General features: G+C 47.6%; 1 protein-coding gene across 1 annotated transcript in view; it reads left to right on the plus strand.

Annotated features, from left to right (window-relative positions):
• SLC16A2 (solute carrier family 16 member 2) overlaps positions 1 to 12,978 on the plus strand; it is an 86,529-nt gene that overhangs the window by 24,359 nt on the left and 49,192 nt on the right. The window lies entirely within an intron of this gene.

The raw sequence follows: 12,978 nt of genomic DNA on the forward strand, positions 1-12,978 counted from the left end.
ACCACCCCCAAATGTCTGTCAATATACTTCTGCTTACTGGTAAATGACTACGAGTCATCCACTTCCCTGCTCTCAAAGCATGCACAGGGCACTCCACTGAGCCTAGGTCAGTGGTCTCCAACCTTTTTTACACCCAAGATCACGTTTTCAATCTAAGGGCAACCCAGGATCTGTCCTGCCCTGCTCACTCCATCTCTTCTTCTCCCCCCCCCCCTCCACACTTCTCTCTGTCACTCACTGTCCCGCACCCTCACTCACTTTTGCCAGCTGGGGCTGAGGGTTGGCATTCAGGGTGTGTGTGTGCAGGCTCTGGACTGGGGCCCAGGGGTTTGCAGTGTGGGAGGGGGCTCTGGGCTGAGCCCAGGGTTGGGGTGTAGGAGGGGGTGAGGGGTGCAAGCTCTAGGAGGGAGTTGTTTGGGTGCAGGAGGGGGCTCCAGGCTGGGGCAGAGTGTTGGGGTGCAGGAGGGGGTACAGGGTGCTGGCTCTGGGAGGGGGATCAGGGCTGGGGCAGAGTTTTGGGGTGCAGGAAGGGGTTCAGGGTGCAGAAGGCAATATGGGGTGCTGTCTGGGAGGGGGCTGTGGGTTGGGGTGCAGGAGAGGGGTTGGGGTGCTGGCTCTGAGTGGGGGCTCAGGGTGGGCTTCAGGTACAGGAGGGGGTTTGGAGTGCAAGAGGAGGTATGGGGTGCCGGCTCCAGGAGGGGCTCAGGGATGAGGGTTGAATTGCGGCCTCTTGTCAGGCAGCACTTACCTCCGGTGGCTCCCCGTCGACTGCGGGTGCAGTGAGACTAAGGCAAGCTCCCTCTCTACCCTGGCCCCACACTACTCCTAGAAGGGGCCAACACACCCCTGTGGCCCCTTGGGAGTGGGGGGGGCATATGGCTCCACGCGCCGCCCGTCTCTGCAAGCACTGCCCCCTCAGCTCTCCCGTTCAATGGGAGCTGCGGGGACACTGCTTGCAGGCAGGAGTAGCACACAGAGGGAGACCCCTGCCTCCTCCCTCTCCCTGCGCCCCATTCCCCCCCCCCCCCCCGCCGTTGGGCTGTGCTGGCTGCCTCCGGGAGCAGTGTGAGCCAAGGTAGGCAGGGAGATCACAATCAGCTGGGAGATCCTCTAGGATGGATGACCACTGGCCTGGATGATGATAATATCGAATGGCTACTGAAGTTGTAAAGGAAGCGAATAGGGGCAGTGGGGGAATAGATGAGCAGAGGTGCTGCCAGTCAGGAGTGTGGTGCATTTGACATTGGTGGTTGGGGGATTAGAACAACAGGGGTGCCTGTTGGGACAGCATTGAGATTCATCTGCAAAGCCCGGGTGGGGAGCTGAGGACTGGAAGAGCAGATCAGGACTGTGGTGCACTGGCTGAGCTGTACTTAGGGAAACTTACGCAGCACCTGTCTGTGCTGTGTCTGGCTCAAGCTAATCGCTGGTACTGTTAGCCCCTTGCACTCTTAAGACTTAATTCACTCCTAAATTAAGTTTAAACCTACGGGATGTTTTGGTTGTTGTCTCTCTCTAATCATTAGCATCAGACACAATCAGCTTTCTTCGTACAAGCAGATTAGGTACATACCATGCTATGGCACACAGGAATTTCAGCTATAACCAGGGTTTGTGAGCTGTGTGTGTTCTCCACGTGGATGTGTTGCTAAACCCTCCATAGGGGGTGTGCAGACAGCTGGCAATTGCAAGAGTCTGTGCAGAGACGTTTCCCGAGCTGCATATAAACCTCTTTGCCTAAGCAAATACTCCCTCAGACAAAGGACTCCATTCTCCCCTACCTGTGCACATGGCTGTTACCAGGAACCCACGTGTGTATGCAGGAGGAGAGGTCTCTCCTAAACCCTCCTGCGAACAGTCACCTGTGTGCTTGCTTTCCACCAGAAACCTTTGCGCAGTCAGCAGGGGATCTGCGAATACCAGCCTATGCCTTGGAGCAGTAAATGTCCCTCACAAATGAAATATCTCCTGTCAAGTACCTGCAGTGCAATAGGAATTGAGACTAAGAGAAGATCCAGGTGGCAAAATATCAGCTGCTCGTGTCTTTTTTTTTTTTTTTTTTTTTAAACCAATGCATGTTCATTCTCTCACATACACACAGACTCTGCATTTGTGTATAGCTCTTCCCCACCCACCAGGCGCTAGAAAACACCAGAGTCAGAGGCACTCAACTAGCATACAGTGCATTCCTTCATTCTCTGGCTGTTGGTAGGTGTCTGCATATTCCTCTTGCCACAGTTCAGCAACTTGCAGTGAAAGAGGATGCCCTGTTAACATTTTACCACAACTCCAGTTTCTGGTTTATTCACAGAAAGGTAGCCTGATCTACTGGGCTGTGTGCTGGTCTGGAAGCCAGGATCTCCAAGTTCTTAGCACTGACCTTGATTCCTCTGTGGCCTGGTGTCTCCTAGGTGTCCACCTCCCAATCTATTCCCTGTGAGAACAGAAAGCAGTCAGCAGATTTGGAAGCAGGTGAATAGTGGATGGCAATCTTGCCATACAGATCACTCAGGGTTGGGCATCTGACATCTTGCACTTTGAAGCATCCCAGGGACTGCCAGCCAGCCTAGAACGTTAGAGGTATGAGCCAGTGTCTGGAAAGATCAGCATGCGGGTGCCTGTTCACATATGGTGGTGTTCCGTTACCAAGCTGGCTGAACATTGATATTGTTAATAATCCCATTTAATGGCTCGGGGACCTAATGCACCCATCTGGTCAATCATCCGCTTCTGGGGCTCCTGCTTCCCGCTCAGAAAGAAGAAAATAATCTGTTTTGCAATTTGTTTTTCCAGGCTATGTAGCCAGCTGGTGTTTGTTTCCGAAAGATGGGTTGAGGTAGAAAGAACATTGGCCTTAAATTTCAGGGTACAATTCATCTTGCACAATTCTGACCCTCGCTACTTTAGTAACAGTCTCCATCCCCAGATCCCCTTGTGACCATCAGAATCCGCTGATTTGTATACTTATTGGCATTCTCCAGACTTGAACATCTGAGGGTTGCTGGCAGGATGTCTTCATTGGAGGGCCCTCGGCTCTAAAGCTCACTTCCCTGCCTGGTCTGATGGCAAAGCCAGAATCTTTTGACCTTCAAGGCATCTTCTATTTACTCAGGCCTTTGTCTGGAGGCTTGATTTTTGAGGGTTAAGTCATTTGTTTTGACATTGGACCATTAATGTTCCATTGATAAAGATTCCCAAGCCCCAGGGCTAAGTGTGATTCTTGCATTATAAACACATTGTTCATTAAAGAGAGTCCAAAGCCTTTGACATTGTAAGGGCATTCTCCGTGAAAGCCCTTTAATATTCCAGATCCAGCTCTTTTTTTGTTTCTAGCTATTGTTATACCCTTTCCAAAAACAATCTTTGCAGAAGCCATAAGTTTGTTTAGGGTTTATTTAATTAAAATAAATCAAACCAATATTGCTTTATTCTGTGGCACACGATTGGTATTTGTTCTAGAAATGAAATTAAATGGTCACTTCGATCTTATGGATTGTGAAGAAGATGGTGAGTCTCAATTTTTTTAAGGGCTATTAAACTCTGCCCTGCTTCGGACCAGCAATCTGTCCAAAACTTGATTCCAATTCAAACAGCCCTACATTTGGGAGAGCCGAGATCCTGATCTCAGCTTTGTTGCTAGGCCCAGTATGTAAAGTTAAAAACAAGACAAGCTCTTGGATCTGAACATCCATAAATTTTGATTTAAGTCCAGAACTGAATTTTATGGCTTTGGTTTATCTCTGCTTTGGATTACATTGCTCTATCTGCTTCTCTCCTCCACTTTAACAGCTGATTCTTTTTTATTATTTTGCATTGCAATAGCACCTAAATTCCCCAGCCCCATAGTGCTTTGCATTGTACAAACACACAAAAAAAATGATTCCTGCCCCAAGGAGCTTATTGCCTAAGTATAAGAAGATGGACAACAGGTGGTTACAATAAATAGATGGGAGGGCACACAAGGTAACCCTGTGACAGATTTAAAATGCTCTGGCTCTTGCATATGTGATTATCTATTGGAAATAGCCATGTCCCAGTAAATTGAGTGTTTCCAGGTGTTTGTTTAAAACAAACTCCATTTCATTAAGTTCCTGATTTCCCCGTGCAGTGATTAATGAAGATTGAAATGGGTGGGGGAAGCTCATAATACACCAGTCAAGGAGAAGGGAAGCACTCGTTTGTTTGGGGTTTTTTTTTCATAAGTTTTAAGGTCAGAAGGGGCCACTATGATCACCTAGTCTGACCTCCTGTGTAACAGACGCCTTGGAATTTCACCCAATAATTTCTGCATCAAGCCCTTAACTTGCGGTTGAGCTTGAGTGTATTTCTAAACATCCATTCTAAAGGATTCAGTTGATGGAGAATCTGCCATCTCCCTGGATATGTTGTTGCAAGGGTTAATACACAGACGGTTAAAAAGGTGTCTGTCTTTATTTCTAGTCCAAAATTTGTCTAGTTTCAGCTTCCAGCCATGCCAGCTGTTTACCAAGGAGGGGAAGATCTCCTCTGCTCTAGGCAGAGGACAGGAGCTGTTCTCTTTACTTGCCCATATGTCTCCCTTGTTTTCTCCCTCCTTTGGCTTTTCATAGCTTGGTGTCTCTGCAGTCTTTACACAGCCCAGGTTTTCATATTTTCATCCCTCTCTATTGCCAAGAGATGCACCAGAGATGCAATTCCACTGCCTCAAATGACTTCTGCATCATAAATAGTTGGTGCACAGGTGTTGGTGCTCTCAGATTTCATACTTCTGCAAAGAACCATTTAAAATAAAATATGGTTGAAAGCTGCCTACTACTTCTAGTTGTCAGCTTTGTTTCAAAGTACTCTACCTTATTGAGGTTGCAGGGACAAACCATCCCAATGTTTAGAAAGAATAGTAAATATGGCAGGCGACCAACTTGGCTTCACAGTGAAATCCTTGCTGATCTTAAACACAAAAAAGAAGCTTACAAGAAGTGGAAGATTGGACAAATGACCAGGGAAGAGTATAAAAATATTGCTCGGGCATGCAGGAGTGAAATCAGGAAGGCCAAATCACACCTGGAGTTGCAGCTAGCAAGAGATGTTAAGAGTAACAAGAAGGGTTTCTTCAGGTATGTTAGCAACAAAAAGAAAGTCAAGGGAAGTGTGGGCCCCTTACTGAATGAGAGAGGCCAACCTAGTGACAGAGGATGTGGAAAAAGCTAATGTACGCAATGCTTTCTTGCCTCTGTCTTCACAAACAAGATCAGCTCCCAGACTACTGTGCTGGGCAGCACAGCATGGGGAGGAGGTGACCAGCCCTCTGTGGAGAAAGAAGTGGTTCGGGGCTATTTAGAAAAGCTGGACGTGCACAAGTCTATGGGGCCGGATGCACTGCATCCGAGAGTTGACGCTAAAGGAGTTGACGGATGTTATTGCAGAGCCATTGGCCATTATCTTTGAAAACTCATGGCAATCGGGGGAAGTCCCGGACGGCTGGAAAAAGGTTAATGTAGTGCCCATCTTTAAAAAAGGGAAGAAGGAGGATCCTGGGAACTACAGGCCAGTCAGCCTCACCTCAGTCCCTGGAAAAATCATGGAGCAGGTCCTCAAGGAATCAATTCTGAAGCACGTAGAGGAGAGGAAAGTGATCAGGAACAGTCAGCATGGATTCACCAAGGGCAAGTCATGCCTGACTAATCTAATTGCCTTCTATGACGAGATAACTGGCTCTGTGGATGAGGGGAAAGCAGTGGACGTGTTGTTCCTTAACTTTAGCAAAGTTTTTGACATGTTTTCCCACAGTATTCTTGCCAGCAAGTTAAAGAAGTATGGGCTGGATGAATGGACTATAAGGTGGATAGAAAGTTGGCTAGATTGTCGGGCTCAACGGGTAGTGATCAATGGCTCCATGTCTAGTTGGCAGCCGGTATCAAGTGGAGTGCCCCAAGGGTCGGTCCTCGGGCTGGTTTTGTTCAATATTTTCATAAATGATCTGGAGGATGGTGTGGATTGCACCCTCAGCAAGTTTGCAGATGACACTAAACTGGGAGGAGAGGTAGATACGCTGGAGGGTAGGGATAGGATACAGAGGGACCTAGACAAATTAGAGGATTGGGCCAAAAGAAATCTGATGAGGTTCAACAAGGACAAGTGCAGAGTCCTGGACTTAGGACAGAAGAATCCGCTACAGACTAGGGACCGAATGGCTAGGCAGCAGTTGTGCAGAAAAGGACCTAGGGGTTACAGTGGACAAGAAGCTGGATATGAGTCAACAGTGTAGCGTTGTTGCCAAGAAGGCCAATGGCATTTTGGGATGTATAAATAGGGGCATTGCCAGCAGATCGAGGGACGTGATCATTCCCTTCTATTCAATATTGGTGAGGCCTCATCTGGAGTACTGTGTCCAGTTTTGGGCCCCATGCTACAAGAAGGATGTGGAAAAATTGGAAAATGTCCAGCGGAGGGCAACAAAAATGATTAGGGGACTGGAACACATGACTTATGAGGAGAGGCTCAGGGAACTGGGATTGTTTAGTCTGTGGAAGAGAAGAATGAGGGGGGATTCGATAGCTGCTTTCAGCTACCTGAAAGGGGGTTCCAAAGAGGATGGATCTAGACTGTTCTCAGTGGTAGAAGATGACAGAACAAGGAGTAATGGTCTCAAATTGCAGTGGGGGAGGTTTAGGTTGGATATTAGGAAAAACTTTTTCATTAGGAGAGTGGTGAAACACTGGAATGCGTTACCTAGGGAGGTGGTGGAATCTCCTTCCTTAAAAGTTTTTAAGGTCAGGCTTGACAAAGCCCTGGCTGGGATGATTTAGCTGGGGATTGTCCCTGCTTTGAGCAGGGGGTTGGACTAGATGACCTCCTGAGGTCCCTTCCAACCCTGATATTCTATGATACCTCATTTGGTTTTTTTAGGACTAACTACAATGAAAATGTCCCTTTAGCATGAGAAGTTGAAAGCTGCTGAGGTAGAATTTTCAAGGCAGTGCCCGAGGAGGGAGTTCTGTTTGGAATCTCTCTTCTCTTTGGAGCCAGATCCTGGTTCCTGAGAGCCTTTTCAGGTTCCAGTGCTGCTGATATGTACATTTTGGATCTTTTTCTTTCTTTCAGAAGGCATGAAATCCTGTCCCCATTGAAGTCAGTGGCAAAATTCCCATCAACTTCACTGGAGCCAGGATTTACCCAATGACTCTTTCTCCCCCTGCTGGGGATGCTAGCTGTAACAGAAATGGAGGAGTTCTTGGGGCTGAAAACTCACTGCATTCCAAAATTCCAGTTTACTCTTTGCCATTTATGCTGTCTCATTTCTTGCATTTCTCTCAACTTGGAGTCAAATAGACTAACCAAATTCACTTTCAGGTTCTCATGTACTGGCATAGTGAAATTTTGGAGAAGGTTTGTCTTAAAGAACACACATTAAGGAAATACTTGTACTGAACTCAGATTTGGTAAATTTAGGTTTTGTAAAAAGAAATTTTGGGGGCCAGATTTGATCTACCACTGACCATTAGCCAAAAAAAATGGTTTTGTGTTTGTAAAATCAATCTGGACAGCTGTAGAAGGAAGATGAAAAAGCACTAAGTGTAGACCAGTCAACCCAGGGTTTGCAGCTGTTGAATGGATTAGGCTTTACCCCAATTACAAGAAGGGGTAAACCTCAATTAGTCCAGTCAGGATCAGTGCTGGTGTAGCTATACTGAGGACCCATAGAGCTATTCCTCAATGTAGACACAGTCTAATTCCAAATTGCACTCAAAGCACAGCCTCTCTCTCTGACTCCCTTGGGTAGCTCAGCAGTTAAATATGGAAATACAGTACTTAGAGTGCTGTTCACTATATGTATTCCACTGTGGGTACAGATGTGCTCCAGGCACCCCTGGTTGGAGAATTCTTGATAGCAGTGTCCATTGGTCCACACATGCGCCCTTGCTCCCTGATGACAGTAGACAAGGAGATAAAGGGTAGAACGAATGAACTGCCTCTCCAGTTCCTTCTTACTGCCACTTGGCCTGGGTCAGAACCGCCAGTGTCTGGAGCTTTGTCTTCCTTTATTCTTTGATCTATACATCTATTTTGTGAATTATTTTAGAATTGTATCTGTTAGTTTTTAGCTAAGTTTGATAGCGAGGTACGTACTGTCACGGGTACTGGACTGTGCACAGGAATCCGGGCTTCAAAATCTGTGCCTCTTGTCCAAGCTCCTTCTCAGTCAGTGACGACCATCAACATTGCCTGTACTGCCTTGGAAGCTCACATCTCGGCAACTGCAGTGTCTGCTGCTCTTTCCCTAGTCAGACCCATGAGGGGTGGGAGCTTCACCTGAAGAAGCACTTAATGGAGAAGGCCATGAGACCACAGTCAGACCCAGGCTGAGGGACGCCCCCCCCCCGCCCATATATTGGCCTGACTCAGCAAGGAGTGCACCTCCTGCCACGATGTCTGACTTACAAGTGAAGGAATCTACTCCCACAGATCCCCCGTCGGGGCCTTGTCAGGAGGGCAGGGAGCATTCTCATAAACATGAGCGCAAACCCTCCTCTAAAGCCACTTCAGAGAAGTCTGATACAACCCTGCCTGAGTTGAGCAAGTCTTCCTACTCAGCCTATGAGTACCTAGGATGTTCTAAGTGTCAGGATCATGACAAGAAAGCCCACATCAGTACAAGACTGCACTCCAGCAGCAAAGGTGCCTCTGGTACCAACTAAGCCTAAACTCCGGGAACTGATGTCATTGATAAAAGGCAACCATCAAGAGCCACAATTGCCAACGGTACCAGCTCCACATTGTCCAGCTGTGGCACAAACTGTAACTACTCTGGCTCTGTCAGATTGCGTGGGCAGGACTTCTTGAACTCCAGGGAGAGCAGAGTTTTATGTCCCACCTGACAAGATTTTGTTTTCCCAGATCTCCAGCATCATCAGGTCCTTCCCTCATGAGGGGGGGTCCTGATTCCATCAGGTGATGCCGTTTATGGGAGGATTCTTCCTCCCATTCCATTGTCCAGCCATGGTTTCCCTCCAGTAGAACCATTGGTACAGCTGATGGATCCAGAATTGGCGTTTTCTTTCTTGAGAGACTCTGAAGCATCCAATGAACCTATGTCCAGGCAGGCATGCCTAGGAGGAGGGGACTACCTTGGGAACTACAGAGCAACTTTCTGGCAAGCGGCAGACACTCGTTTTCTCAATCTCCTACTCTCCCATGCAGGCCCTGTAGAAGTCAATCTGATTCTTCTCTCCATGCACTGCCATAGGACATTCCTCAGGAGGGTTGTGACCTTTGTGTTGGATTGACAGCATTGTCAACCCTGGGGATGCTCCATTAGCTCAAGTGTGAGAGGCGTGCATTTTTGGAACTAGAAGGCCGGAATTCTGGACCTCTTCCCCCCGTGTCTGCGTAATTCCATGTATCTGCTGACTTGGATTGATTACAGGACAACACCTAGGGTCAAGCAAGGGTTTGATTGCTCTGTCTGTGGCCAGTGCTGAGTCTATGGCCCATGTGCTGAGACTGCCAACAAACTGGCTGCTTTGTAGCAATTGTGAAGGCATTTTTCTTTCATCATGTGGCCACCTACCCATCCCCCTAGGAACTGGACTGAGGCTTGGGCTATACTGAGGTTTTTAGCCACAACTGCAGCTTCACCCATGCACCCCAAGTGTAGACGAATTGCACCAGTGCAAGTTGCCACTTATGCCAGTGCAGCATATCTATGCTTGGGGTTTGCATGAGTGCAGCTCTATCAATGTATAAAAATCCCAGCATAGGGGAATCCCTGAGAGACACCCTCCCCTGCCAGCCCATTCACTACGTGCATAGACCAGCAGCCAGCCATGTAAAATGTTAGAAAGTTCCCCAACCTCTCTTTCTGGCTAACCTCGTGTACACAAATGCAATTTCTCCCGCCTAATTCTGAGCAGTGCAGTTGGGGCTGTCGTGACCAGGCTCCGGAGTGAGTGTTACAAGGTAACCGTTTCCTTTCTCTGGCTTTGTGGAGTGTGTGCGCATCGCTGCTGCAGCTGCACAAACTGGCCATCTGGAGCCCCGTGCAAACGGAGCTGCATCTCTTGATTTTGGTGACTCAATATTGTTCCCTGCTCTCCTGCCCCCCGCCCCTTGTTGGACCCTCATGTGTGTCTGTTGCTCGCCCCCGCTTCCTCTGCGGTGAGGGGGGCAGCCGATTTGCTCTCTTCTGGATGGGTTTTGGTTTCCTAACCGTCTCTTTCCTCGATATTGTAGTTCCCTCATTTCCATCGCACATTGCTCAGCTCCCAAGAATGTAGTTGGTAAATAACTCTGCTAGTGTGTGTGTGCGTGTCTTCTCTTGATTTTACACAGTGCTGCCCAAAATACAGTCAGCAGTGTCGCCCATACAAACCCTTTTAAATGAAAAGTGCTCCATAAAAATGTGGAAAGGGGTGACTTTTATGAGAAGTATTTATTAGGTTTTTCCAGACCTGTGGGAGGGAGGTTGAGGGGGCTGGTGGAGAAGGAGAACCTCTCTGAAAAGATGTTAAAGTCAGGAAAATAGGACAGAAAATAATGAAATGTTGTAAGCATTTTCAGTGTTTCCTTTAAACTTTTTAAAAATCCATCACTTATTGCATTGCTGCCAACTGAAATGACATCATCAGGGTAGCTCTGAAAATCTCAGAATGAGGTTTATCCTCTGAGTTAACATTTTAACAATTAGGGTCCCAGTTCTGCAAAGCACTTAAAGAATTCAGCTTTGCTGAGTTGGAGATTAAGTGGATTTGGTGGGTTTCTTGCCTTCCTCTAAAGTAACCAGCACTGGACACATTTCTTGGATTAGGTGGAACTTTTATCAGCTCCAGTAGGGCAGGGAGGTTGGATGGTATATTGGGTGGACTGATGATCTCCTCTGGTATGACTGGAGAAGGGAGGTGGGGCAAAATGGGTCATTGATCTATTGTGGTGCAATACATTGTGGGGTGGGCATTGGGGAGCAAGGGAGAATCTCACTTCACAGCAGAATCCACTGTGATCCTGCTGGGCATTGTTTTTATCATGACTGAAGCATGTTTATGGTCTCTGCTTCCTAAATGCAACTCTTTTGTGTCTGCAATGGAAAGAGGGAGCTGGAATGGCCATAGACTCTCTGGCTGTAATTGTGTTTAATGGGCTTGTAAGATCCAGCCCATGAGGAACTCTCTCAGCATCCATCAAGGAAATGAAAGAAAAGCCAAAATCAGAACTATTTATCCCACTTCCTTCTCTTCCCTGCTGTCCCTCCCACCCCGCCTGAACACTGGGGACTGATAAAATGGGACCCAGATCTGAGCATGTGTTGGGTTTTGAATCCCAAGTCTGTGCACTTAGGATTGTATTTTACAATTGTTCTGTGATAGACGTGCTCTCAGAAACCTTTCATCCAGCCCTGTTTTTCTGTTCTGAATGCCCTGGGCACCCTTGTGAACACTGAATTCAAAGGAAGGAAAGGCTGTGTAGCTTGTTGGTAGTTCCTCTGTGGCTGGGCTTATTTCACGGTTGATCATTTTTTCTTTTGAAATAAGCTCCATTTTGAGGCAAGATAATTCCAGGGCAATTTGGTACAGAAGAAAGGAGCTAGCCTGTCTGACAGCCCTGGAGATGAAATCCTCTCTCCAGCTGCAGAACTGAGTCAGCTCAAGCAGGGGTACTGGCAGAGTAATCTACATCCACGCACCTGTGCTGCTCCAGCGCCATGATACTTTAGCCATTCGCTTTCAGGCTTCCTGTTAACTGATTCCTTCATGTTTTGGTGTCCGTCTTCGTCCCCAGAGGCACTTCAGTCTTGTGGCCTGTGTTTATCTCAGTCACATTCTGCATGTGAGGCTGCAGGAACGTTACAAATGAAGGGTTTGGGCCACATCTGTCTGAAGGTCACTGACTCTCCTCCATCCCACCTGTTCTAGTCCTTCTAGCCCTTTTGCAGCACAGCACTTCCAATAGTTTTGCTTAGGACTTGGCCCATCTCCTGCCGTCATTCCTGTTTTCCTGCAGCAGTGAGAGATGCAGCTGAAAACTGATTTCTGAGCCCTGGGCTTCTGTCCATGGGTTAGCTGCTATGCAAGGGGCTACCTTTATTACAGTGATCTAAGGGGTCTGCTGCATTAAGAATACTTGGCTTTGGGTCTGCCTTAAAAACTGGGACCTCAGTTAGGATCATGTGTGGCTGATAGACCACATTTTGCCTACCTCTTTATCTTTCTTGGAGTCAGAGACAGGGAAATCTTGTGCCAGCCCACTATAGTATAGACCCTAGGGAACTCTGTGATTGGCCCCTGGCCCTTGCATTGCTCTCCTGAGCTACCTAGCATTTTAAATAAAAACCCGACAACCAGGAGTTTGGATAAATACTCTGTGCTGCAGTGAGAATCAAAATAAGCACCAGGCCTTGGAACGCACCCGTGTGGGGTATTCCTGGTACATGTGTGTTGAGGAGTGTCAGAGGAAAGGTACGTAAGAGCACCCGTAAGAGTGATCTTAGAAATACGAGTAATTAATAATGGCGCCGTCAATTGAGCACTTTGGAAAATTTGGTGATGGCCCTGCTGATGGTGTGATCCCAATGCACAAAAGGCTGGGGAGTTAGAACTGGAGACGGTGTGTGCAGGGTCAGTGGAGTGGAAGCTTGTTCTCTGAATTTTTCTCCTGCTCCATGAGCAGTGCTAGGCAACAAACCCGCTGACCCACTTTGGAAGGAGGATATTTCTGAGCTCTTGTGCTGTCGCTGCTGTTTAGATTTCTGCTCCGCCTGGGAGCGCACTGCTCATGGAGGTGTAAACATCCTGCAGATGGGCTTCGGAGTATCATTGTTTGGTACGATTTGCTGGTGCCTCTTCTATTTTGATTTTGTTGTTTAAAATGATCAGCTTGCTACTTCCGACTGGGGTTCTGGCGGTAACTTGGAGTGAGGGCTCCATTGTAAAAGTCATGGATTTCAAGGCCCAGGACTAGCAAGGCTGAGTCAGTTGGCTGAGCATCTCTGGGCCCTAAAATGTTCTC

This window comes from Lepidochelys olivacea (genome assembly GCF_965140295.1).
Source record: "Lepidochelys olivacea isolate rLepOli2 genome assembly, chromosome: 9".
Taxonomy (NCBI): domain Eukaryota; kingdom Metazoa; phylum Chordata; order Testudines; family Cheloniidae; genus Lepidochelys; species Lepidochelys olivacea.